The sequence below is a fragment of the Octopus sinensis genome, linkage group LG14 (genome assembly GCF_006345805.1).
Source record: "Octopus sinensis linkage group LG14, ASM634580v1, whole genome shotgun sequence".
NCBI classification, from domain to species: Eukaryota; Metazoa; Mollusca; class Cephalopoda; order Octopoda; family Octopodidae; genus Octopus; species Octopus sinensis.
Window position 1 is genome coordinate 1400551 of NC_043010.1, and position 27776 is coordinate 1428326.

General features: G+C 39.4%; 1 long non-coding RNA gene across 1 annotated transcript; it reads right to left on the reverse strand.

The window, feature by feature from the left end:
- Positions 1-3728: 3728 nt before the first annotated feature.
- Positions 3729-27776, reverse strand: LOC118765870. Its single transcript, XR_005001767.1, has 3 exons — positions 27762-27776; positions 8085-8089; positions 3729-3848 (listed from the first exon to the last, which is right to left on the reverse strand). It is a non-coding gene; the product is annotated as an uncharacterized LOC118765870 (long non-coding RNA).

Here is a 27776-nt window from a genome sequence, read left to right on the forward strand (position 1 = left end):
AGTCATTGGAGAGAATGAAACGCAATGGCCGTTTGGCTTTGTTCTTGCCTGTGGCGCATAGTTCTTGCATGTGGCGCATAGTTCTTGCATGTGGCGCATATTTCTTGCATGACCTTCATTACTTTCTCACAGGATTGATTACTTCTGCTGATGATTAGTTTTGTCGGCTTACGTTTCCAGTAATTTGTCAAGCATTTCAAAGCAGTTTTGTAGGGTAGTAAGGTTTGCGATAGTTCTATACCTTTGGTCACTGAACTAGTGGTCCACCCAGTCATATGAGATGAACTAGCTGACTATCTGCAATCTTTCTCTTACATTTAGCATGAGGTAAAATGCAAGAAGGCCTAAGATTGTTCACGAATTCCATCTGGTATTACTGATGGTTGGAAATTTCTGAAACTTGATGAAAGGTAGGTCTTGGTTTTCATGGAAGAAACTGAGGGGATGGGTTAAGTGGAAAAGAAACTTTATATCTCTTCAGCCAGCTTGATCTTCAATGACATGAGTTCCATTCTGGAAGGAGTATTGGCGTTCTTCATAACTTGTCATGAGTTCTTTGATAATATATATATTTGATGTTGGGTGAATTGTTTGCGCCTACTAGCTCCTTATCCATAACAACGCGCAGGATTCTGTCCAAGACATGGTGTTGGCAGCTCATGAATTGTGGTTTGTCATAGCCATTGCTCAATAAAATTCTCTACAGTCTAACCACTACCCAACTCCTTCATCCTGTATTCTCGCTCGTCCAGCTATAATCATTGAGATTGTGCTCCACAAGTGAAATTCGTCCAATACGCTTTTCAAACCTTCTGCAATGGTCTCAGCCTTGTCATCACACAGCTTCAGAGCAGCCAGCTTGGTTTCTCTTGTTTCATTCTTGATGACAACCGTTTGATATTCATTTCCATCAATATGTTTACCATTGAAATTCAGGTTCCATTTCTGACTGCGTAGCGCATCGAACAAAGTGTTTCTTCATTTCACCAGCTTTCTTGAAGAGTGCCTTGTAAATGTCTCGCTGACTACGAGTTGGGATATCAATGACCTCTTTTGACAAATGTTTGCAGATTTTCGCAGCTTTATTGGCAGAGACATTTGTTCTAGTTACAAGTCTCGTAACAATTTCAAATTTATTGTGCCTTCTTATGGATTAATAAGTACCATCACTATCACTATCGTTTTGATCAACTCTGTCATCTTCACCATAATTATACTCTTCAATCTGATCTTCTTCAGAGTCACTGTCAGTATCACGGGCTTTTGGGTTTGATAAAGAATGAGAAGCTTCAGCATTAGAGCATCTACTTCTCTTTGAAGGAAGGATAGTGTGCTTACCTGCAGCTTTACCTGTCGAATATCCCACCTTGCCTTTGCTTTGGAGTCGGATGGAGTACAATTTTTTGTCATCAGTATTGAGCCATTTACCGTGAACTTTGGTGATATCGAATGGCTCCAATTTTCCCTTATAAGCGCATCTGTCATACAAATGAAGCATATTTTCGAGCTTGAACCGTATTGCTTCCCGGAAATGATTGGAAAATTCAGTTTATCTCTCCACAGTAGTGTCACCTCTCTTGATAATTCTGCCACTCCTTTCTGCCTTTAATTTATTTCGCAAGGAGCTGGCACCGACCAACAATCTGCTCCTCGAGTGGCACTCGGCTTCTGCTGGTCAGTGAGGCTTCTTCTCCATGACCTCTAAATGAAACCGACTCGAACTGCATCAAATTTCTCCTCCACTTCTCCTTGTTCTTCTGAACAACTTCGAAGCTTTTCTTGGTGACATACCGCTAGCAGTCATATAGAACTAACACTGAAACCGAAACAACAAGGGTGAAAATGAAAGAAGAACTTAATTATTTGTTCCATGACTAAGAAAGATGGTTCAGCAATACAAACTAATCACCACTGAAGTTTTATAAACGCTAAGAATTTATTGAAAGCCAAGAGTGCGATGCAACCTTGCCCATATTCAAACATGTTTTACATAAGAATACAAACATGGATTCATGGGTGAAGATAGCTCAAAAGTGAGTTCACTTCAGTTACTTATGCATAAAATAGGATTCAGGGAAAAATTAAAAAGTAGTACCTCCTAATACATACACACATACATACATGCATACACACACACACACACACACACACACACACACACACACACACATATATATAAATATAACATAAGTTCCTGCTTAGCTTCAAACGACCGAGGTGGTATCTCCTGCTAAGAGCCGAAATCACACCAAAACACCGTGTTTGTTAGTCTTTTGACTTCAACGCCAAATATAAATGGAGTCAATTTGTTATTACTACGTATAAATTCTGTTATGAGGATCATTTTTCAAGAAAAATCCTACGGCGAATGCCTCCATCGTCTGGTGTGCAGGACCCACGTTATGCATCCCTATATACATACATGCATGCATGCGAACGTTCTATCTACCTACCTCCTACACACACACACATACACACACACACACCACACACACACACACACACACACACACAACACACACACACACACACACACAACACACACACACACACACACACACACACAACACACACACAAATCATGCGCACATACACACTCGCATATATATACATATAATTAAGGCCAGCGGGTGGGAATCGTTAGCACGTCGGATCAAATGCTTAACGACATTCCTTCCGGCTCTTTATGTTGTGTGTTCACATACCGCTGAGGTAATCTTTGCTTTTTGTCCCTTCGTGGTTGATAAAATAAAGAACTAGTCGAGAACAGGGGCCGATGTAATCGACCTGTCCCTTTTCCGTTGAGTTGCTGTCCTTGAACCGTTCAGAGCGAGTGTTATAATTGCGGTCACTTGTGCCCCATAGAAATCGGATAATTGGTCTTAAGACCCCAACCATTCAATATACATATATATCTTTATATATATATATATATATATATATATATATATATAATATATATATATATATATATATATATATACTGGCGCAGGAGTGACTGTGTGATAAGTAGCTTGCTTAACAACCACATGGTTCGGAGTTCAGTCCCACTGCGTGGCACCTTGGGTAAGTGTCTTCTGCTGCAGTCTCGAGCCAACCAAAGCCTTGTAAGTGAATTTGCTAGACGGAAACTGAAATAAGCCCGCCGTATATATGTATATATATATATATATTATATATATATATGTGCGTGTATAAGTTTGTGTGTCTGTGTTTGACCCTCCAGCATCGCTAAGTTACGTCCCCGTAACTTAGCGGTTCGGCAAAAGAGACCGATAGAATAAGTACTAGGCTTCCAAAGAATAAGTCCTGGGTTCGATTTGCTCGACTAAAGGCGGTACGATAGCATGGCCGCAGTCAAATGACTGAAGCAAGTAAAAGAGTACACACACACACACATATATATGTGTGTGTGTGTGTGCGTGTGTGTGTGTATGTGTGTATGTATATATATATATATATATATATATTCGATCAAATCTCCTGCGAGTTAACATGGAATCCTTTGATGACGATGTAAACTTCATTTGATTAATACATGGCCTGACGATTAGCTAGCAGATTATCCCTCGTTTAGGTATTTACTACTTCTGTCATCATGAAACATATGCAACCTGGATTTTATCTATTCCATTCACTAAATTTGGATTTTTATTCGCACAAACAGCAACCCCGGCTGCTAACCGTGAACTATAAAATAACTTTTTCAGCTTCTCGAACATCGATATGGGAAAATTTACAACCTTTTATGTTAGTAAGCCACTCTTGTTCCTGAAAGTTGCTTTTTATACCTTCTATGGACTACTCGAAACTTACTAACTTCCTACACTTTGATCCTTGGATCTTACCTTATATGGCGACAACAGAAAGTCATGGAACAGCAGAATCGTTCTGCGATTGTTGTTTTGGCACGCGCCGAACGCGTTGCCAATAAAATTGGGAAGTTGACGAAACTTCCAAAAGCAACAGTTTATCATGTGTATAAACAAGTTAAAGAAGAACGAAAGATTGATGGGAAAGATTACAAGACTCGAAGTTATTCCAAGCGAAATCTGAAGATTCTCGCTGGCCTCAAATGCTCGATTGAAGGTAACCCATCTGCATACATATCTCTTGCAAAGAAACGCAATTTGTCTCCTTCAACGGTGTCCAGAGCTATGAACAGGAACTTTGGTACGACTAGCTCTGTTCGATGAAGCCGTCACCTCCTACCAGCCAATGCCAAAGGAATCAGAGCCGAGAGATGCCCAAACTTCGGTCATTCATCAAGCATAAAGGTGCAGGAAAAACTCTCGTGTTTGTGGACGAGAAGTTCACTGCTGACGTTGAGATGGATCGCAGAAATTCTCGAGTGATTGCATACAACCTTTCTGACATCCCCGCTGTGTTTGAGATTAAGATAGTTGGAGCTGTGGCGAATGATGGAAGTGTCATTGATCCACACTTCATTGATTGTGGCTTGAAGATCGGCACAGAGGAGGATTCTCTGTTACCTTGGATGGCGCTGAAGTTTGGGCTTCACAATGTGGTGCTTATTCAGGATTCTGCACCATGCAAAGGGTCAAAAGCAACACAGGCCTTCCTTGGTGAGAAGGTACCGTTTTAGTGAGGGCTAACATAAGGCCCAGTACTTGCCCAGATCTCAACTTTCTCGACTACTTTTTATGAAGCGTACTTCAAGCAAAAGTGACCACTGCGAAATTTGAACACCGAACGTTAAGATGTACGAAATGGCGCTTAAGTTTTTTGCCCGGCGTGGCAACGATTCTTCCAATTCGTCGCCTTTCAAATGTTACTCATATCAATAAAACATCATCGTGCCATACATACCTTAACTTCGAGAAGCACTCAACTATTTCCTTCAAAATTGCATCGTTTGTTTGGCTCATTGTCATCGATGATCTCCTCCGGCGAAAGCATATCATCAATATAGCTAGGATTGTATCTTAACGAATGACCCGTCTCTTGAGAACTAGAGAATATTGCATCCCAGTACAGTTAATTATACTCTACAAAGCTCAGATGAGGACCACAATACAGCGCTGTTCCCACATCTTGGATGGCGCTGCTGCTGTTGTTTTTGTACTGATTTTTTTTATCTTTCACTAGTTTCAGTCATTAGACTGCGACCATGCTGGGGCACCATCTTGAAGAATCTTTAATCGAATAAATCCAACCCCTGTACAACTTTTTTTTAAATTCTTAAAACTTGGTACTTATTCTATCGGTCTGCTGCCGAAACGCTAGATGACAGGTACGTAAACAAACCAACATCGGTTGTCAAGCGATGGTGAGGAACAAACATAAGCACAAAGACAAACACGCACACACACACACACACATGCATGCACACACAAAGACACATACGACGGGCTTCTTTCAGTTCCCGTCTATCAAATCCACTCACAAAGATCTGGCCGGCTTTGCTCAAGGTGCCACGCAGTGGGATTGAACCCAGAACCATGTGCTTGGGAATCACACTTCTTAGCACACAGCCATGCCTGCGCCTAGCATACACAGATACCCTGCACCACATCAAGTCACTCAAAGACAATCACCAGCCTTTGGTACTCCGGGGAGCTGTCTCTTCTCTTCCTCGTCTATAGCAACTATAACTGCTTCTTCTCTTTGGAGCTGGCGGAGCTCATGCTACCCGCCACCCCACAAAAACTTCCCCAACACTTTGCAGAATCCTCATTTTATTACTCCTGCTATGTGCAACGTCTCCAGGATCCACATTACAAAAGACCTATTTCTTTACTACCCACAAGGGGCTAAACACAGAGGGGACAAACAAGGACAGACAAACATATTAAGTCGATTATATCGACCCTAGTACGTAACTGGTACTTATTTACTCGACACCGAAAGGATGAAAGGCAAAGTCGACCTCAGCGGAATTTGAACTCAGAACGTAGCGGCAGACGAAATACCTATTTCTTTACTACCCACAACGGGCTAAACACAGAGGGGACAAACAAGGACAGACAAACATATTAAGTCGATTATATCGACCCAGTACGTAACTGGTACTTATTTACTCGACCCCGAAAGGATGAAAGGCAAAGTCGACCTCAGCGGAATTTGAACTCAGAACGTAGCGGCAGACGAAATACCTATTTCTTTACTACCCACAAGGGGCTAAACACAGAGGGGACAAACAAGGACAGACAAATAGATTAAGTCGATTACATCGACCCCAGTGCGTAACTGGTATTTAATTTATCGACCCCGAAAGGATGAAAGGCAAAGTCGACCTCGGTGGAATTTGAACTCAGAACGTAACGGCAGACGAAATACAGCTACGCATTTCGCCCGGCGTGCTAACGTTTCTGCCAGACCAAAAGGAACATTAGTGGCATCATACATATACACATATATGCTTCCATACCCATACACATGTGTATGTGTGTGTGCGTAAGTATGTATGTATATATGCATGTAGGCCTGTACGCAGGTTTGTATGTAGAAAGTGAAGCAGTTAGGTCGCTGTGTATATCATGGATGAATGAAAGGACGAGCGGTGAGATGGAACTGTCGTATTTACACCGAGTTTCTGCTGATTTCTTTATAACCACCGAATACAATTCAAGACAAATTTTCTGGACATTACAGCAGTTGTTCGATGTCATTACTGTCTTTAGGGTTGTTATTATTATTATTATTATTATTATTATTATTATTATTATGATTGTAGTAGTAGTAGTAGTAGTAGTAGTAGTTGTTGTTGTCTTCTTCTTCTTCTTCTTCTTCTTCTTCTTCTCCTTCTTCTTCTCATTTTTATAATCAAGTAATTCAATTAAGCACCCAGTTGGACTGGCTACTAAGTCTTATAATCTCCTGACCTGACAAAGTGTCAGAAATAGGATCCGAAACGCCGACCCGTTTTTGTGGAGAGATTCGCTTCTCTGACCATTCGGCCATCTGCCACGAGAGAAGACCTTAGAGTCAGGTGGAACCGAAGCAAAGAGTCACGTGATTGCGAAGTTATCAAAAACATAGACTTGCTTTTAGGCACACAACACACACACACACACACACACACACACACTCATACATACACATTCTCTCTCTCTTACACCCACATTCTCTCTCACACACAAACAATCTTTCTCCTCTTCTCTCTCCCACAAATATTCTCTCTCTCTCTCTCTCTCTCTCTTACCACACACACACACACACACACACACACACTCACAAACACGCATTTTTTCACACTTAGACACACACGTGCGCAACAGTGTGGCCACCTAACCATTATCCCCATCACCATCACTATCGTTACCGCCACCACGACTACCACGACGACACTCACCATGACCACCACGATGACCACCACCACCTCCTGTAACACCAATACGAATAACACTACTACCACCATCACCATCGCCACAAACATCTAATCACACAACCACCACAAATATGATCACCACCACAACCACCACTACGAATACTTCCACTACCGTCACCAGCACCACCATCACCACAACCACTATAAACAACACTACCACCTCTAACACAACCACAACCACCATTGCCATAACCACCACCACCACCACCACCCACTACAAACAACACTACCACTTCTACCACAACCACAACCACCACCATTCACCACCACCATAAACAAAACTATCACCACTACCACAACTACTACAATGACCACTATCGCGACCACCACCACCACCGCCAGCACCACCACAACCACCACCACCATTACCATAACCACCACTACAACCACAATCATCACCACCATCACCACCACCACCACCATCACTGCATCAACCGATACCATCATTTCTAGAATCACCACCATCACTACCATCGTGACCATCACCACCGTCGGCGCAGCTGGGACTTCAACTTCGACCTCTACAAACACCAACACCACCACCTCAATATCCACTACCACCACAACCACCACAACCACCACCAACAACAACAACAACAATAAAAGCAACAACACCAGCCTCACAACCACCAACAACAAAAATGACAACAAAAAGTCAACAATACCTATGCCATCAGGCTACCATCAACATCACTAGCACCATCATTATCTCAACATCATCCACCACCACCACCATTACTACCATTTTCACCATCACCACCAAAGGCCACTGTTTCCATTTTTACAAACGGCAGCACAAGTTTTCCATTCACACACATACTAATAGCATAAGCCTACACACACACGCACACACACACACACACACACAACACACACACACACACACACACAAACAAACAAACTAAGGTAACCTACTCCTTTCGAGAATTGTCTTGTCAAGCAGAATGAAATAGTCTCAGGAGCGGTAACAACAACAATAACAACAACAATAATAGAAACATATCCTCATCAGCATCATCATCACCATCGTTATCGTCATCAACAGCAGCAGTAACAAGAACAAAACAGCAGCAGCAGCAGCAGCAGAAATGGTAGTAGCCATCTTGATTGTCTCAATCTATATTCATGACATAAGGATTACAACTCCCGACTAAAGGATCACACGCAATGATTGGATAGCATCGATTTTATACACACATATACAAATGTATGCATATGTATACTAGCATATATACATATACGCATAAATATATATACATATGTATATGTGTGTATATATATATATATATAATATATATATATATATATATATATATATATATATATATATATGTATATATGTATACAATTATATGTACACACATACACACATATATACATACAGATATATATGCATGTATATATGCATTTATTCATACAATTTATGTATGTATATACATATATATGTATGTATATAGACATGTATAAGCATATATATACGCATATATGCATGCATACATATATAAATGCATAAATGTATGCACATACACGTATATATATATATATGCCTGTGTGTTTGCATGTATATATGTATGTTTATATGTATCAGTTGAATAGCTTCCGAAGCATCGAGATGTTTCGTAAAGTAACTTGTGGTAAATATTCCATATTTTCTTTATGTCTTCCCGTTTGTTTAATTGACTTAGACATAAAAGCATAGCGCCGACTACCTGTTTAGTAGTTGATCACTCTCAGCGACTAAATACCTCCTTTAAATGAACAGTAACGCCACTGCATAATCTCATCTGCGTCTCCTCATTATATTGCTCCTGGCATCAACCTGGAGAACACTCTAGCAATATTTTTATTAGATTTTCAAAACATAAATACATATATGCTGTAACGGTAGAACTCGAAGAAGATAACGCTATAGTACCTTGTCGAACATTGGGTATAAAAAAATCCCTTGAATTGAAAAAACTTTGAAGGCTTACTGCGAGACTGGAACCCACAGCTTTTGTAGTCACGACAACTGTGCCAGCAGCTCTCCTAATTTCCTCGATCAGTTTTGAGGGGTATACTTTTACACGCAAGAATTGCTTGCTGTTTACATTATAGCAATTATTTTTATTTCTTAGAAACTACGAGAGATAGGAAATTTTTTCACCCAAATGCTCAACATTTTCATATTTATAACTTTATCTAACTCGAGTTGCAACGTTAAAACGATTTATTTTGTACCTCGTGAAGTTAGAAAAAAAATTCTTATAATGAAAACAACGAACAATTTTTGCTGGTAAGAACAAAGCTTTGAAGGATTGCTTTGGCATAATGGTAGCACGTCTGTCATTCCCACAGAAGCTGTTGATTCGAGCAGCTATGTATTATACGTGTGTGCATGAACCCCTCCAGTTTATATATATATGTGTATAGTTGTCTATCTATCTATCTATCTATCTATCTATCTATCTATCTATCTATCTATCTATCTATCTATCTATCTGTCTATCTATCTATCTATCTATCTATCTATCTATCTATCTATCTATCTATCTGTCTATCTATCTATCTATCTATCTATCTATCTATCTATCTATCTATCTATCTGATATTTAATAGAATTATATTATTTTGCGCTACCATAGGTTTCTAGCAGAATAAACTGCATTTATTCAACTGGAGCTTGAAGTATTCATGATACTCTTGTCAAATTAATGACGATATATCGTTCATTCTTTAAAACTCTGGCTGAATAGATGCAATTTGTCCTGCAAGAAAACTATGGTACCGAGAAATACCGCAATTCTTTAAAACAAAATTATCGATCCACCCGACCAGTATTGATTACACGTTGTTTCTGTTCATTACGAACGAGTGTCTGCTTGTGTAAGGAACTTTGAATTGCTATTCCCGTTTATCAGATTCATTCATCACCGATCCAGGATCCCTCTGTGCGCTCAGTTGTGATAACAAGGATCGACGATCAAATATTCTGCTTGGTCCGGAAAAGCGCGCAGCACTTACCAGCTACAATACACAGTTACCTAGAATGCACTGAATATCTATCGTGTTTACGTCAAGGCAGCGAGCTGGAAGAAACGTTAGCAGGCCAGGCGAAATGCTTTACGGTATTTCGTCTGCCGTTACGTTCTGTGTTCAAATTCCGCTGAGGTCGACTTTGCCTTTCATCCTTTCGGGGTTGATTAAATAAGTACCAGTTACGCACTAGGGTCGATAAAGTCGACTTAATCCGTTTGTCTGTCCTTGTTTAGCCCCTTGTGAGTAGTAAAGAAATAGGTATTTCATCTGCCGTTACGCTCTGAGTTCAAATTCCGCCGAGGTCGACTTTGGCTTTCATCCTTTCGGGGTCGTTAAATAAAGTACCAGTTACGCAATGGGGTCGATATAATCGACTTAATCCGTTTGTCTGTCCTTGTTTGTTTCCTCTGTGTTTAGCCCCTTGTGGGTAATAAAGAAATAGGTATTTCCTTTGCCGCTACGTTCTGAGTTCAAATTCCGCCGAGGTCGACTTTACCTTTCATACTTTCGGAATCGATAAATTAAGTACCAGTTGCATACTGGGGTCGATCTGATCGACTGGCCCCCTCCTCCCAAATTTCAGGCCTTGTGCTTTTAACTGAAAGGAATATCTGTCGTGTTTACGTCATTGTGCTGCGAGGCTGTGTGTTTTTTATAGGGATTTATGTACACGCACTCATCAATAAAGACAAAATATGAAGGCACCTGAACTTAAAAAACGTCGTCAAATATGTGTTCATTATTTGCTGTTTAGAATCGTTAGTACGCCAGGCGGAATCTTTAGCGGTATTTCGTCTGTCTTCTGGATTCAAATTCCACCGCGGTCGACTTTATATTTCATCCTTTCGGTGTCGACAAAATAAGTACCAGTTGAGTACTGGTGTCGATGTAATCGATTATCCCCATTCATCCAAATTTCAGGCCTTTTGCCTATATTAGAAATGATTATTTATTGATTATCTAAGGAGGTGAATAGACAGAATTTTTAGCACGCCGAACGAAATACTTAGTTTGCATTTCGTCCGTCTTTACGTTCTGAGTTCAAATTCCGCTGAGCTCGACTTTGCCTTTCATCTTTTTGGGGTTGATAAAATAAGTACTAGTCATGTACTGGGGTTGATGTAATTTCAGGCTTTGTTCCCTTAATAGAAAGAACTATTTATTGATCGTATGTAATTAAATTTTACTTCAAATATTATTTTGAGCATGAAACAATATCATCATGTGTATTTAAAAAAAAAATATATACTGTTTAGAGATGTTCATTATTTGGGTAAGTTAGTGGGGACAAGTTGGGGTCTCGGGACAAAACCCTTTGTTTTCTATAATTAGCCATCAGCCAGATGCTCTCCCTCTGTCCTGATGTCTGCTTGCCAAGGCTTTTCAGTTACCTCTGTGTTGTTATGCTTGCATATACGATCAGCCTGACTCTGCAACCAGTATATTCTAAATAACTAAACGCCCGTGCTAAATGAGAATAGAAGTATTATACATTTAAGAGAATAAAACGCAATATTCCTAAACTGAGTAAAAATTCGATGTCTATGCTTATACTTCCAGCTCACAGCTGTCCGCTTTCCAGTGGAAATTCTGACGATGCATTGGATAATTGAGTCTGAATAAATGATGAAAATGTCATGGATGGAACGTCTGACGTTTCGTGGCAACACACAACTCCATATACTAAATCAATGAACCAATCTACCACAACTACTTCCACTTCGACCATCGTCATCAATATCCTAGAAGGAGTTGCTAAATCTCCCTCAAATGAAACCAAATCTTCAGAAACAGTATATATATATATATATATATATTGCCGTGCGGTTCGACAAATTATATTTTGATGTACTCTACTGACGTTCTTGGCGTGCTGAATTCATTCTTGAGAACAATTCCTTGGTGGTTGATTCCCTTTGCGGATCTATATCTAGCGTTAGAGCGTCCACATAGTGGATTCTCTCTTATTGTTTTTGTATATATATATATATATATATATATATATATATATATATATATATGTGTGTGTGTGTGTGTGTGTGTGTATGTGTGTGTGTGTGTGTGTGTGTGTATGTGTGTCTGTGTGTGTGTGTGTGTGTGTATAGGGAGAGTTTACGAAAAAAACAAAAGACGAAGACAGGTGGTGTACAAAACAAACAGATATATTAGTATAACGCTCAGGAATAGAAAAAGTCTTTTACGTTTCGAGCTTACGCTCTTCTACAGAATATATATATATGTGTGTGTGTGTGTATGTATACACAGGGTTGTTTTTTAAAAATGAACCGATTTCATTACGCAATATTTTAATAAGGAAAACCAATAGAAAACTCCGAGTCACAAATATTTACTCACAATCAACTTTTATTTTCTGTCTTACAAGTGTTCAATGTGGCCACCACCTGCAGCAATTGTAGCATCAATGCGATAAGAGAATTCTTCCCAGACGCGTATCTGTCTGGCCTGCGAGATCCCCAGACTTCACCGTGTGTGATTTTTTCTTGTGAGGATATGTTAAAGATTGCGTTCATGTACCACCGCTACCCACCAACCTCGATGACCTTAAACATCGAATAACAACTGCGATCCACTCAGTGGACCGTGATATACTGATACACGTCTGGGAAGAATTCCCTTATCGCATTGATGTTGCCCCTGCTGCAGGTGGTGGCCACATTGAACGCTTGTAAGACAGGAAATATAAGTTGGTTGTGAGTAAATACTTGGGACTTAGCTGGAGTTTTCTATTGCTTTTCCTTATTAAAATATTGCGTAATGAAATCGAGTCATTCTTTTTGAATAACCCTGTATATATATGTGTGTGTGTGTGCGTGTATACATATAAGTATGTATATATACACACATATTTATATATATATATATATATATACATACATACATGCATATATACATACATACATGCATACATACATGCATGCATATACATATATGTATGTGTGTATGTATGTATGACGGGCGTTTTTGAAAAATTCACAAAATCTTTAATTTTAGCTGCAAATTTTCTTGACATCAGTGTGTTCATATTGAATTAGCATTTGTGAAAATCAAGTGTGGAAAACAAAATCCATCGTGTGGTATCCGTTTTCATTGATGCATTTCTGAAGGCGTTCTTGTAAGATGGCCTCCACTCTCTCCAGTACTGCTCTGTTGATTTGGGCGACTTCCTCGCGAATAGCTTCCTTCAAATCGCCCAATGTATGGGGGTTATGCGTATACACACGTGCCTTGAGGTTTCCCCACAAGAAATAATCACACACGGAAAAATCAGGGAACCGTGGGGGGGGGGGCAAGGAATGTCAGCAAACCTGGAAATGAGGCGGTCACTGAAAAGAGGGCGAAGAACGTTCATTGATGCTGTGGCTGTGTGGGCGGTTAACCCATCCTACTGAAACCACACACGTCGAATAGACACACGTCTCCTTCGTAATTCGGGCACAAAGAAATTGTTTATCATCTCTATGTAGAGCTCAGAGTTCACAGTAGCGGCATTTCCATTAATGTCTTCAAAGAGTAAGGACCAATGATGGCAGCTTTTCCAACAGCACACCAGACCGTCACTTTTGAGCTGTACAGTGGGCTTTCGTGCATTTCTCTCGAATTTTCAAGAGCCCACTAAAGACAGTTCTGTTGATTCACCATACCATTGAGATGAAAATGAGCTTCATCACTCATTAACAAAATGAGGTTGTCGTGTGCCTCAAAAATTGCCTCCATCTGACGTGCGAAGTTGTGCCGCTGTGCATAGGGCCATGGTTTCAACTGTTGCCCAATAATCCAGTTGTACGAGTGAAAATGCAGGTCCCCGTGCAAAATACGCCTTACCAATCGATTACCGATGCCGAGTTCAGTGGAAGGCCTCCCAGCAGAGCGATTCTGACCCCTTATAAAAGCTTGTCTGACGCATTACACATTTTCCGGGGTCCGTACCGCTCGTGGCGCCCCGCCAGCCTCCTATTTATTAGTGAACCTCATGTACGAAGTGCATTGTTTTTACGGGTGGAAACAGATTGATTTCGGTGAATGTTGAAGTGGGGCCGAAACCCACGCTGAACTGCTGTGGCACAATCGTTATTCTTCACGTAACAGTCGTGACACGCGACGCTCTGTCGTTCACATCACCGTGGCTTCACCTGAAAAGAAAGCAAGATGCTAAGACACCACAAACCGAATGGTACCTGTCGGACATATGTCCCTCTCCCTGGAGATGAATAATAGCCATTTCAAAAGCATTTGTCCTCTCTGCTCCGCCCTGTATATATGTATATGCGTGTCTGCATGTGTGTGCGTGTGTGTGTGTGAGAGAGAGAGAGAGAGAGAGAGAGAGAGAGAGAGAGAGCGCGCGCGCGCGTGTGTGTGTGTGTATGTATTGCATAATGTAGACTCTGAGAAGCAGCATTTATGTTCGGAAAGAATTATGAGAGGATGGCCACGGTCAGAACCAAATTTTGATCACAGGGGTTTTCTTGCTTTATGCAGAGCTTATTTAGGGACTTTGTAATAACACCAACAGGAGCCACTACCAAATCCATCACCACCACAACAACCACCACCGCCGCCGCCGCCTTCAAACGCAATAATAACCACTTCCACCTCGGCGGCAACTATTACACTCGTCAAGAAACATCATTACTACTCTCTTCAAATCCTCGATGGAATCAGAAACAAGAAAAAACATCAAGCACCATCTCGACGACGACGACCACCACCACCACCACCATGGCCACCACCACCACCATGGCCACCACCACCACCATGGCCACCACCACCACCATGGCCACCACCACCACCATGGCCACCACCACCATGGCCACCACCACCACCATGGCCACCACCACCACCATGGCCACCACCACTACCACATCCATCCATCTATATGCATCACCGTTACTGCTATAACCATCATCATCATCACTATCACTATGTGTATCATTAGCATCAGCACAATCCGCATCACCATCACAACCACTACCACCACTGCAACCGCCACCACCACCATTACCATTTCCACCACTGCCGACACCACCACCACCACCACCACCAACAACAACAACAACAACAAAAACAACCCCACCATCCACACTACCACCACTCACCATCTACCACCACCACTACTGCAACCATCTCCACCACCTGCAAACTCACCATTGCCACCATAACCACCACCACCACCACCATCATCATACAATAAAAGCAGCAGCAGCATTGATAACAACAACAGCAACAACCAGAGTAAGAGCAATAACAACAATATAAACAACATCAACAACATTAAATACAGTGCTACGCCATTCTACTCCACGCTTCAGTGACTTTTGATATCAAAGTGGATATTAAAAACCTGATTAGTTCTACGTTGGTCACACAGAGTCTGTTCGTCGCATCTTCTCACTCCTGTCTTTCCCGGCTCCATCACTTTTACATAGTATCTAAGAAGACTATACATTTGCTGTACTCTGGTTATACTGCGTGGTTAAGAAGCTTGCTTTTCAACTAGGTGGTTCCGAGTTCAGTCCCATTGCACGGTCTTTTGTCTTCTACTGTAGCCCCAGGTCGGCCGATGTCTTCTGAGTGAATTTCGTAGACGTTAACTGTGTGAAATCCGTGGCTGTGTGGTAAGAAGTTTGGTTCCTAACCACGGGGTTGTAGGTTCAGTTCTATTGCACCTTAGGCAACTGTCTTCTACTATAGCCCCTGGCCGACCAAATTCTTGCGAGTAGAATTGGTAGAGGGATACTGAAAGAAGTCAGTTGTATGTATATATAACCTTTGGGTCACAATCACTCCAAGTTGAAAATGTCAATGCGCGGCGGCAATGGAAAATATACAATTTCGCATTTCATGCAATAAAATTCTTAAATAATAGAGTTCCCCTGCCTTTGGTGGGACAACATAAATACGACCAAGTATTTCTTTGAAAATGTTCAAATGACCTTCAACTTTTTTCCCTTCCTCTTTTTCTTTGCCATTCTTTGTTACTACTGTTCCAAATAAAATACATGGGTACTTCAGCATAAAGTAATGTTTTTGCAAAGTCGTCATTGATATAAAATGAAACGAATTCTGTCCAATGTTGTTCTCATATGTCGTTCATTGACAGCCATGTATATCCTCATTATTTCTGAGCAATATTCTTTGTTCATTTGGTAGAGGAACTTGCTGTTTCACTGTTGCAGGTGCTCTTTCATGAATTGAAATTCCTCAAATGGATGCAACTGATTTGGGTGATCCAGTATACCTACCTATTAGATTTTGACTAATTTCGTTATCATTGTGTATTTGAACAGAAACTTGGTCATTTTCTTTCAGCGTGTACTTGATGACGTACTTAATTGACCTCAATGAGGCAATGATTTCAACGTTGCAGTGGCATTTGAATGCTCTTAAAAGTATTTTATTAAAAAGGTACAATCCATTTGTTGTTTGATTTTCCATTCTTATGAGATTCAAATCCTCCCGTTGCAACTGATCTTCGTCTATAAAGGGACAGTCTCTCTCTGTTCTTCTGCCTTTTGAATTAAGCTGATAAAGATTAATATTTTATTTTAAATAAGAAAGTAATTTTCCCTCTTAAAAAAGAAAAAAAAGAAAAAATCTATGATTCAAAAAATATCTCATAAAAATATAGGGAGAATTTCTCTTTCAGTCCATGTTATTCCGAAAGTTGTATGATTAAAAGAAGTTTTATAAATAATTAAAAGAAGAGAAAAGAAAGTAAGAAAGAAGGATGGGCGACTCTTTGAAGTCGCCGCCGCTGCAATTCAATTTCAACTTGATTTTTTTAACTTAAAGGGTGGAATAACTATTTAATTTGTAATCTCTATTATCTTAATCAAGCGACAGGAAACAAACTTTGAGTATGATATATATATATATGTGTTTGTGTATGTGTGTATGCATGTGTGTGTATGTGTGAGTGTATGTGCGTGCATCTGCGTGTGTCCTCGTCTGCGCCTTGTGTCTGCTTTTGTCCCCTTCCACCGCCTGGCAACGGTGTTAGTGTGTTTACTTGAAGGGTTGTAAGATATTTTTTGTAATAGTATGAATAATAAACAGAGACCAAAATAGACGGGAAATTATTTGGTCCGCACCTCTTTCTTTCTAAGTGTTAAAACCAACGTAGGTAAGAGATTTCTATCTCTGTTAGATTAGCATTTCCCGGAAAATCACAAATATTGAAAGATCGGTAACAAGTGCTCAATCAAATTATGATATAGCTGCTGCTCCCACTATGAACACCATCACCTGTTAACACTACCAACTGTCGATACCCTGGAGCTTGTCCACTTGATCAGCAGGTATGATAAATTGCGTCATACATGAAGCAGAAGCAACCGCAACGCTATACGATAACCTAATGAAAAGAAGAATAACACCGGGTTATACCACGGCGACTTCAATAGACGCTATGATTACCATTTATTCCATCACATGGACAAAGGTAGAGCCAATGAGCTGGCTTACCAGGTTTGAAACTAGAAGACCAACTCTACACCACATATATCTAGTGTATAATCGTAGAAACGTCCATGCCATATGTTAATGGATCTAAAATATGGAAGTTATGCGTAACTGAAAGATCGCATATCTTATTTAGATCCAAGAATTCTACCGCACCGCAGACCAGAAATTTTCAGCATATGCAAATGTGTGGACAAGTTTCTTTAGGAAAATTTAAGTACACCACCCTCTCTGGATTGAGCAGCTGTACCGCCAATTTTAGACCTCTTCCGTTGATTCTTCACCAACTAGCTTTTCAGTTAAAGGGGACATAATTCTAATTCTTTTGCTTTTTTCCTCTTTTTTCGGCCTTCCACATTTTCCATCCACTTTCATCTTGTCTTTTTGCGGGATTTTTCTTCTCCTGTTGTCCTGATTTGTAGCCTGTATGCCATGTGCTCCTGATGTTCAAATTCCGCATAGGTTCGACTTTGCCTTTCATCCTTTCGGGGTCGATAAATTAAGTACAAGTTACGCACTGGGGTTGATGTAATCGACTTAATCCGTTTGTCTGTCCTTGTTTGTTCCCTCTCTGTTTATCCCCTTGTGGGTAATAAGCAAACAAATTTCTTGAAGACAGTATGCTTGTTATTAAAACTTGCCTAGATAATATCTCCAGTATATCCGTTGCTCATAACAATATACTCTCTACATTCAACAAAACATGTATGTATGCATATATGTGTGTGTGTGTGTGTATGTATGCATATACAGGTATACATGCATATATATATATATACCCATACACGTATGTATGTATACACGCATCTACGTTTAGGAATCAATATATATATATGTATCTCTCTCTCTTTCTCTGACTGTCTGTCTGCACACGTATATATAGTACACGTATATATACATAATGGACTCATCCATCGTATTCGACCCATGAGGGCCAAAGAATTTTACTTCTTTCCTCCTCTTCCTCTCCTTTCTTGATGATCTTAATAAAAAATGGAGTAAGCAGAGCCCTCAGACAAACGACAAAGGGATTTGTTTAAAGCGGTACTTTGTGTGGGACCATTCGCACTTAGTGTGGGACCATTCGCACTTAGTGTGGGACCATTCGCACTTAGTGTGGGGCCACTCGCACTTAGTGTGGGACCGTTCGCACTTAGTGTGGGACCATTCGCACTTAGTGTGGGACCATTCGCACTTAGTGTGGGACCATTCGCACTTAGTGTGGGACCATTCGCACTTAGTGTGGGACCATTCGCACTTAGTGTGGGACCATTCTCACTTAGTGTGGGACCACTCGCACTTAGTGTGGGACCATTCGCACTTAGTGTGGGACCATTCGCACTTAGTGTGGGACCATTCGCACTTAGTGTGGGACCATTCTCACTTAGTGTGGGACCATTCGCACTTAGTGTGGGACCATTCGCACTTTGTGTGGGACCATTCGCACTGATGATAGTAACGTATGGTCGCTGTCAGGACCCCTGCTGTGTCACTTCCTCCTGGCCAAAACTTCGAACGAATCTAAATCTTATGTCTTTTATATTTTACTTCTTTGAGTCATTAGACTTGCGCCCATTCTGGGGCACTGCCTTGAAGAACTTTTAGCTGAATGAATCAACTTCAGTACTTATTGTTTTCAAACATCTGTTACTTATACTATCAGTTTGTGAACTGCTAAGTTACAGGGACGTAAACACATCAGCACTGGTTGCCAAGCAATCTTTGGACACACACAATCACACACACGCGCGCGCGTGTGTATGTGCTCGTAAATAATAAAACTTATTATAAGCTTCAAGGCTTAAATGCGATAACCATATATTGACTAAAGAAACTAGTCTAACATTGGAGTATATAAACCCTCGATGGAAAACCCACTTGTTTTCCGTTGAGGGCCTCTATGCTCCAGTATTCTTTTGTCAATACACAGTAATCACTTATAAGCCTTGAAGCTTATATATATATTTATTATTCACACATGCACACAGACACACACACGCACACTCAAACGCACACATACACACACACTCACACACACACTCACGCACACACATACACACACACACATACACGTACACGCACACACACATATATATACCCGCGTGTGTCTCTGTCTGTGTTTATACCCCACTACTGTTTGAAAGCCGGTGCTGACGTGTTTACGTCCCTGTAACTTAGCAGTGCAACAAAGGACACAAAGAAAACAGACACCAGTTTTAAGAATTAATAAGTACTATTGTTGTTTCGTTCCACTAAAATTCTTTACGGTGATGTCCTACCATGGCAGCAGTCTGATGATTGGAACATGTGCAAGAAAAATTTTGCCTCCGAACCACATGATTCTGGGTTCAGTCCCACTATGTGGCACCTTGGGCAAGTGGTTTCTACAATAGCCTCGGAGCGACAAAAGCCTTGTGGGTGGATTTGGTAGACGGAAACTGAAAGAAGCCCGTCGTACACACACACACACACATATATATTTATGTGTGTGTGCGTGTCTGAGTTTGTCTACCCGTCGTCGCTTGACAACCGATGTTGGTGTGTTTACGTCCCCGTAACATAGCAGTTCAGCAAAAGTGACCGATAGAATAAGTACTAGGCTTAGAAAGAATAAGTCCTGGGGTCTTCGACTAAAGACAGCGCTCCAGAATGGCCACAGTCAAATGACTAAAACAAGTAAAAGAATAAAAAGACATATCTCAAGATAAAACGTAGTGATCCGCCACCTCCTACTAACTGTCATGCACGAGTTACCTCCCTGTCTTTTAATCATTCTTTTTATGAATGTGTTTCAAGCGACTTATGGCTGGAACAACACCTAAAGTCTTTTCTTATATTAAATACCAGGCTTATATTTGCTATTTTCAGCGTGTAGATCGACCTATTGGAGGCAACCATGTTTTTTGTTGTGCGTTAGTGTGTCTATATATGCGATAGCAAACTTAAATGCGTAAGCAACTGTATGCTTGTTGGTGGATAACCATACAGGGTATCAATCCATCCATCCATCTATCTCTCTATCCATCTATCCACCCACCCATCCATCCATCCATCTATCTGTCTATCCATCTATCTGTCTATCCATCCATCCATTCATCCATCCATCCATCCGCCCATCCATCCATCCATCCATCTATCTGTCTATCCATCCATCTATCCATCCATCCATTCATCCATCCATCCATCCATCATTCCATCCATCCATCCTTCTATCCATCCGTCCATCCGTCCATCCATCCATCCATCCATCCATCCATCCATCCATACATCTATCCATCCATCCGTCCATCCATCCATTCATCCATCCATCCATCCATCCATCCATCCATCCATCCATCCATCCATCCATCCATCCATCCATCCATCCAACCATCCATCTAGATACAGCACAAACGGCATGATACTGTTGAATGGGAATGGTGGGGAAAACTCCTCTGATGCCGAAGTAGATGCCTTCTGGACACGGCTTGGTCAAAAAACACAGGATAAAGAAAATGTCTACGGACCATTGATAAGGAATGTGTAAATCCAGAATCCTGATAATCTTTTCGTTTCATGCCTTTCATTCTTGGAGCAACAGTATACGCACAAACTCACCCGGAGCAAAGTAGGATCGAACTTGGCTTCTCAGTGAGAAAATGCAACTTCTTAATCCCGACTACTACTACTACTACTACTACTACTACTACTACTACTACTGTTGCACATACATACCTACATACCTACATACCTACATACACACATCACAAACATATATATATATATATATATATATAATATATATATATATATATATATATAAATATATATTTATGTATATATAATCAAAATAACAACAAGAATATCTCCGGTAGTAATTTGGTACGATCGTTTCACGCTACATCATTTTATTAAATATGTAAGTATTACAACAGTTTTAAAATGTTGAGCAGTCAGCAGCCAATTTATAGAGGTTTCCCATGAATACATAATTTTCATATTAATTAATAACATTATAGAGAAGGTAGATATATAGACAAAGATGTTGATTTGAATTTTAAGAACATTGAGGTAGTAGAGCTTATCTTAAGACTGAAGAGTTCTTTAAGTTATTTTGAACTGCTAGAAGGTTGGGAGGCACATTCAGTTGAAGGAGACAAGAGGTTTTATATTTATAGAAATGGGGTTAAGTAAGTGTCAGAAATTATTCATTAAGAAATAAAAGTGGAGAGGGAGTTATAATGCCCTAGGAGCTGTTTACTACTATTTGGCAAACAGATCTTGTATCAAGAAAACAAGGTCAATGTCAAATGGTTACAATGACCGCCTATATATCCTCAAAAAAGTTAAAGAGAATTACAGAGATTCTTTTACACCCACACACATCAGCTCCACATTTATCTGTAGGTGTTGATTATTTTGATGCGTTGGAATAAAGTAGAAATAATAAATCTAATATTTATTTATTTTGGAGAAAATCTATCATTTAAGGCATATTACTTAATAACTGAGGACAAGAGTCTTATTAATAAAGTGAATGCATTAGGGGTTAAATGTATATTAGAAGAAAAAAAAGAGAGAGAACTTAATTCTAAATATGCAATGAAGTTTTTTAGTAATCTATGCATGTTGAATTAAAAGCTAGTATGGTATATTCATTCTTAATTAGTTATAAAGAAATAGAAATTTGAACAAATTTAGGAATGGTCACAATATCATTATTTGAAATATTTAAACGTACGGGTTGTGCGATGTATGCAAGACCCTCCCAGTTCAGAACGGTTATTTAACAGATTTGTATTATTCCTATGTTTTAAAATTTCATATGTTTCCATAGAACAAAGTTCACAACCATCTCTACTATTTTTATAAGGCCGTGCTTTTCTTATTATATCCCATTTCCGGTCAAATTCTGTATTATTCCTTTACAGTTCCCAAATTTTACTAGACAGTGTTGTGCAAAATGCAATTTATAAATGTACAATAGTGACTTCAAACAACAACTATCTTTATTTCGGTTGTTCGGTGGATTTAAAAAAAAAACGTTTAAACAATCATTTTCCCTCCTTTAGGCTTAAACATAAGGCAGTTATGAATAGAAATAAAAATGGAAGTTTGAATCATCCGATGGAAAAGAAAACATTGCAAAAATAGCGATTCTCACTTTGAAACTGACAATTTTGAAAATCTTTTTAGATTACGGAACGCCCAGCTCTCTCATGCATCCATGTTTAAGATTTCAGCGCAATCGGATGAACAAGAGTTCACAAACAGATAGACAGAACTGGATTTATATATTAGATAACACGCCTAGTGTAACTAAGTTAGCTTGGAGCTGTAGGTACTGGGCTTGGTATTAAAACCTGCCTAGAAAATATCTCCAACGTATGAAACTATTAGTAGCTCATAACTACATACTGTGTATATGTATACACTTTTACACTTTTACTTGTTTCAGTCATTTGACTGTGGCCATGCTGGATCACCGTCTTTCGTCAAGCAAATCGACCTCAGGACTTATTCTTTGTAAGCCTAGTACTTATTCTATCGGGCTCTTTTGCCGAACCGCTAATTTACGGGGACGTAAATACAGCAGCATCGGTTGTCAAGCGATGTTGGGGAGACAATCACAGACACACTAACATATACACACACATACATATATATATATACATATATACGATGGGCTTCTTTCAGTTTCCGTCTACCAAATCCACTCACAAGGATTTGGTTGGCCCGAGTATATAGAAGAAAACACTTGCCCAAGGTGCGACGCAGTGGAACTGAACCCGGAACCATTTGGTTCGTAAGCAAGCTACTTAACACACAGCCACTGTATGTATATATATGCATGTGTGCATGCATATATGGATACATACACACACACACACACACACACACACACACTTATAGATAGATAGATTGATATGTATCCGAGCTACAAGATGTTAGTGCTGCTGCTGCTGCTACTACTACTACTACTACTACTACTACTACTAAATGGGTTTGTATTTCATTGCATTCATATATAGACACTCCACAACTGCGCAACTGACCAATACGAGTGTATAAAATAACATGGATGCGACAACTTTTAAGGGAAATAACCCATGACGACTTAACATGCAAATTACATGAGCCGAAAATAATGCTAAATATTTTATCATTCTACAAAACACAGACACCAAAGATCAGAAACCAATCAACAAAATTCCCAACGCAGGAAAGAAACTTCTTCCTACGCATAAAAGCTCTATAAGATGTATATGCAAGAAGTGTAAGAAATTTTAAAATTAAATAAGGTAATATAAGAAAATATTTCAAAACATTAAAGGGAAAAACTGAGGAAACTATTAGTATTTCAGGGGGAGCAACTTTGAGACAAAATAAAAATTTTACATTATTTACTTTATTTACAATTGACGGATGTTTGTCCTCATCTTGTTTGTTGTTAACACAACGCTTCGGCTGATAAACCCTCCAGCCTTCACCAGGTGTCTTGGGGAAATTTCGAACCTGGGTTCTCATTTCTAAGGTATTTTCCCTATGTTGTTGTTGTTGTTGTGGTTGTTGTTGTTGTTGCTGTTGTTGTTGTTATTATTATTATTATTATTATTATTATTATTATTATTATTATTATTATTATTATTATTATTATTATTATATTATTCTATGTTTGACTTTTGCTTTACATTTGCACAAGCTGGCTCCAAGTCTCACCCAGAGACCTCAAGAGACAACAAGTTGGAAGTTCATGTTGGTGTTATGCCTAGTGTGCCATATATTTGGTTTTGTACTTAGTGTTGTACTAGTGAATGCCTAAAAAAAAAACCACACGAAAATTATGTTTGTTTTAAAACTTGAGATTATATAGAAAGTATTTTGCGTAGGATATGAGCAGTTCCCATGAGCACTATCTTTTGAATTTCTGCCGTTTTGGGGTTTCCTGTTATCTGAGTTAGGTAGCAATCAGCCCCTTTTGCTATCATTCCCAGGGCACCTATGACATCAGGTATTGTTTTAGTCTTCAGCTTCCACATTTTGCTGACTTCTATTTCCAAATCTTTATATTTGCTCAGTTTCTGGTAGGTCTTGACAGATACGTTTATATCGATTGGGACAGTCATATCAATGAGGAGGCATGTTCTTTGTCTGAAGTCTTTCAATATAATGTCTGGCCTATTCGCATCTATCTTTCTGTCAGTTTGAATGGTGAAGTTCCAGAGGAGTGAGATGTGGTCATTTTCAAGCACTGGAGGTGGTTTGTGTTCCCACCAGTTTTTTTCATGGGGTAAGTCCAGGATTTTGCAAATTACCCAGTGAATATATTGTGCAGCTCTATCATGCCTGTTGAGATACTCTGTAGGCGCAAGAAGACTGCACTTGGAGACAACATGATCAATGGTTTCATTTTGTTGTTGACATACACGACATGTTGGGTTACTGCCTTTCTTTGATATGTTGGCCTGGTAGTTCCTTGTAGGTAGGCATTGATCTTGAGCTGCTATGATAAACCCTTCTGTTTCAGATTTTAAGCCAGAGGTCATTAGCCATTGATGGGTCAGGGCTTTGTCAACATCTGTATTATTCGCTCTCTTTGGGTATTTGCCATTGAGAGGTTTTTCTTGCCATTTATCATTCAGAATATCTAAGTCCGCAGATTTAGCACGTGTTTTCATGCGCTTAGCTTTTTCTGTGCTTGTTTACTGTGTGTCTAATTTCAGAATTTGTTGTATTCGGAATTCACTTAGATATTCCTTTGCCTGTTTTGTTACTGAGTATGATGCTTTCTTGTTTTCATGTTTTGAAACAAGCTCTAACATCCAATGCTCAAATTTTTTCAGGTAGGTGTCTAGGCCAATTGTAGCAACATTCATTGTTATTGCCAGTTGTAAAAGCCCACGGCCTCCCTCTTTTCTTGGTAGATAAAGTCGTTCTATATCTGCCTTAGGGTGGTGCATTCTATGCATTGTCAACAGTTTTCGTATTTTTCTGTCAAGATTACATATTTCAGTAATTGACCAGTTAATGATATTGAAACTGTAAGTCACGACTGGTATGGCTAAAGCATTGATCGCTTCGATCCTGTTTCTCGCATTCAGCTCTTACTCTGCGGTAACATTCTCTCCTGATCCTTTCCTTCATCACTGAGTGCCTTATTCCATCCCCTTCAATTACCTTCCCCTTATTATTATTATTATTATTATTATTATTATTATTATTATTATTATTATTATTATTATTATTATTCAAGTCACAGCCTGGAATCGAATTCGGAATCTTGGGGTTAGTAGCTCGCGCTCTTAACCACTACGCCATATGCCCGTGAGCGTACAAACGAGATGAGGACAAACATCCGTCAATTGTAAATAATGTAAATGATGGACATAATTCCTCATCTCTTAACTATAGAACTGTATTAGCGAAAATTTTAATTCGAATAATCCAGGAAATTTATTGCGTTCTGCAAGATCATTTTATTGATCCCGTCTTATGATAGATCATTGATGATTAAAAAAAATGGGACACAATGTACATGTTGTCCGACATACTCGTTCTTTCCGCTCTGAAATACTTCGTCCAGTGCAGCATGTTAATACGGATTAGAATATTCTCTTCTATTCTAGGCACAAGGGCTCAAATTTTGGGGGTGCCAGACGACTAGATTGACCCCACTACGCAACTGGTACTTAATTTATCGACCCCGAAAAAATGAAAGGTAATGTCGACTTCGGTGAAATTTGAACTCAGAGCGTAAAGAGAGACGAAATACCTATTTCTTTACTACCCACAAGGGGCTAAACACAGAGGAGACAAACAAGGACAGACAGACGGATTAAATCGATTATATCGACTCCAGTGCGTAACTGGTACTTATTTAATCGACTCCGAAAAGATGAAAGGCAAAGTCGACCTCGGCGGAATTTGAACTCAGAATGTAACGGCAGACGAAATACTTCTAAGTATCTCGCCCGGCGTGCTAACGTTTCTGCCAGCTTGCCGCCTTATTACGGATTTTTTTTTGGGTGAATTCTTCCCCCCTATATATATATATATAAAGTTAATCCAAACAAGAAAACAAAAAGAGAACAACGCGAGGATGTGGAACAAATAAAGTATTATTGGACGCTCAGGAAAGAAGGGAAGAAGGAGGGATATGACGTTTCGAGCGGAGCTCTTCGTCGGAAACAAGGAGAAAGAAAGATCCCGAGGTGGGAGGACAGAGGGAAAAAAATGCAAGTGGTCTTCACGAGGTCACATACTGATATATATATATATAGATATATAGCGACAAGGTTATTGTTTGAAGTTATTATGGATACCACAGTAGTTGTTAATGCTATAAACAAGTTTGTAAGATTTCACATCTGATTTCATTCTTCTTAAAAGTATGATATATATGTATATATATATATATATATATATATATATATATATATATAATATATATATATATATATACATATATATATATATATATATTATATATATATATATAAGATAGAATCAATATATATATATATAAGATAATATATATATATAATATATAATGTATATATAGGATATCATATATAACCTATATTAATATAAAGTTTATAATTCTATTATATATATATATATATTATGGTGTATGGTGTATGTTATGTTTGTAGTTTGTGTGTGTGTATGTATGTGTGTGTGTTATCTGTGGGTGGGAATCGTTATCGATTTTCTTCCTCGTTCTTCCTTCTATTGGACTTTCCTCTGCTTCTGCAGAAGAGCGTTGCTCAAAAGTTTAGACCATATTACTTTCTTCCCTGAGCGTACTACAATACTTACATGTACCACGTCCTCGCGCTGTGATGTTTTTGTATATGTTCTTTTTTGGGGATTACTATACACACACACACACACAACACACACACACACCACACACACACACACACACCCACACCATATATATATATAT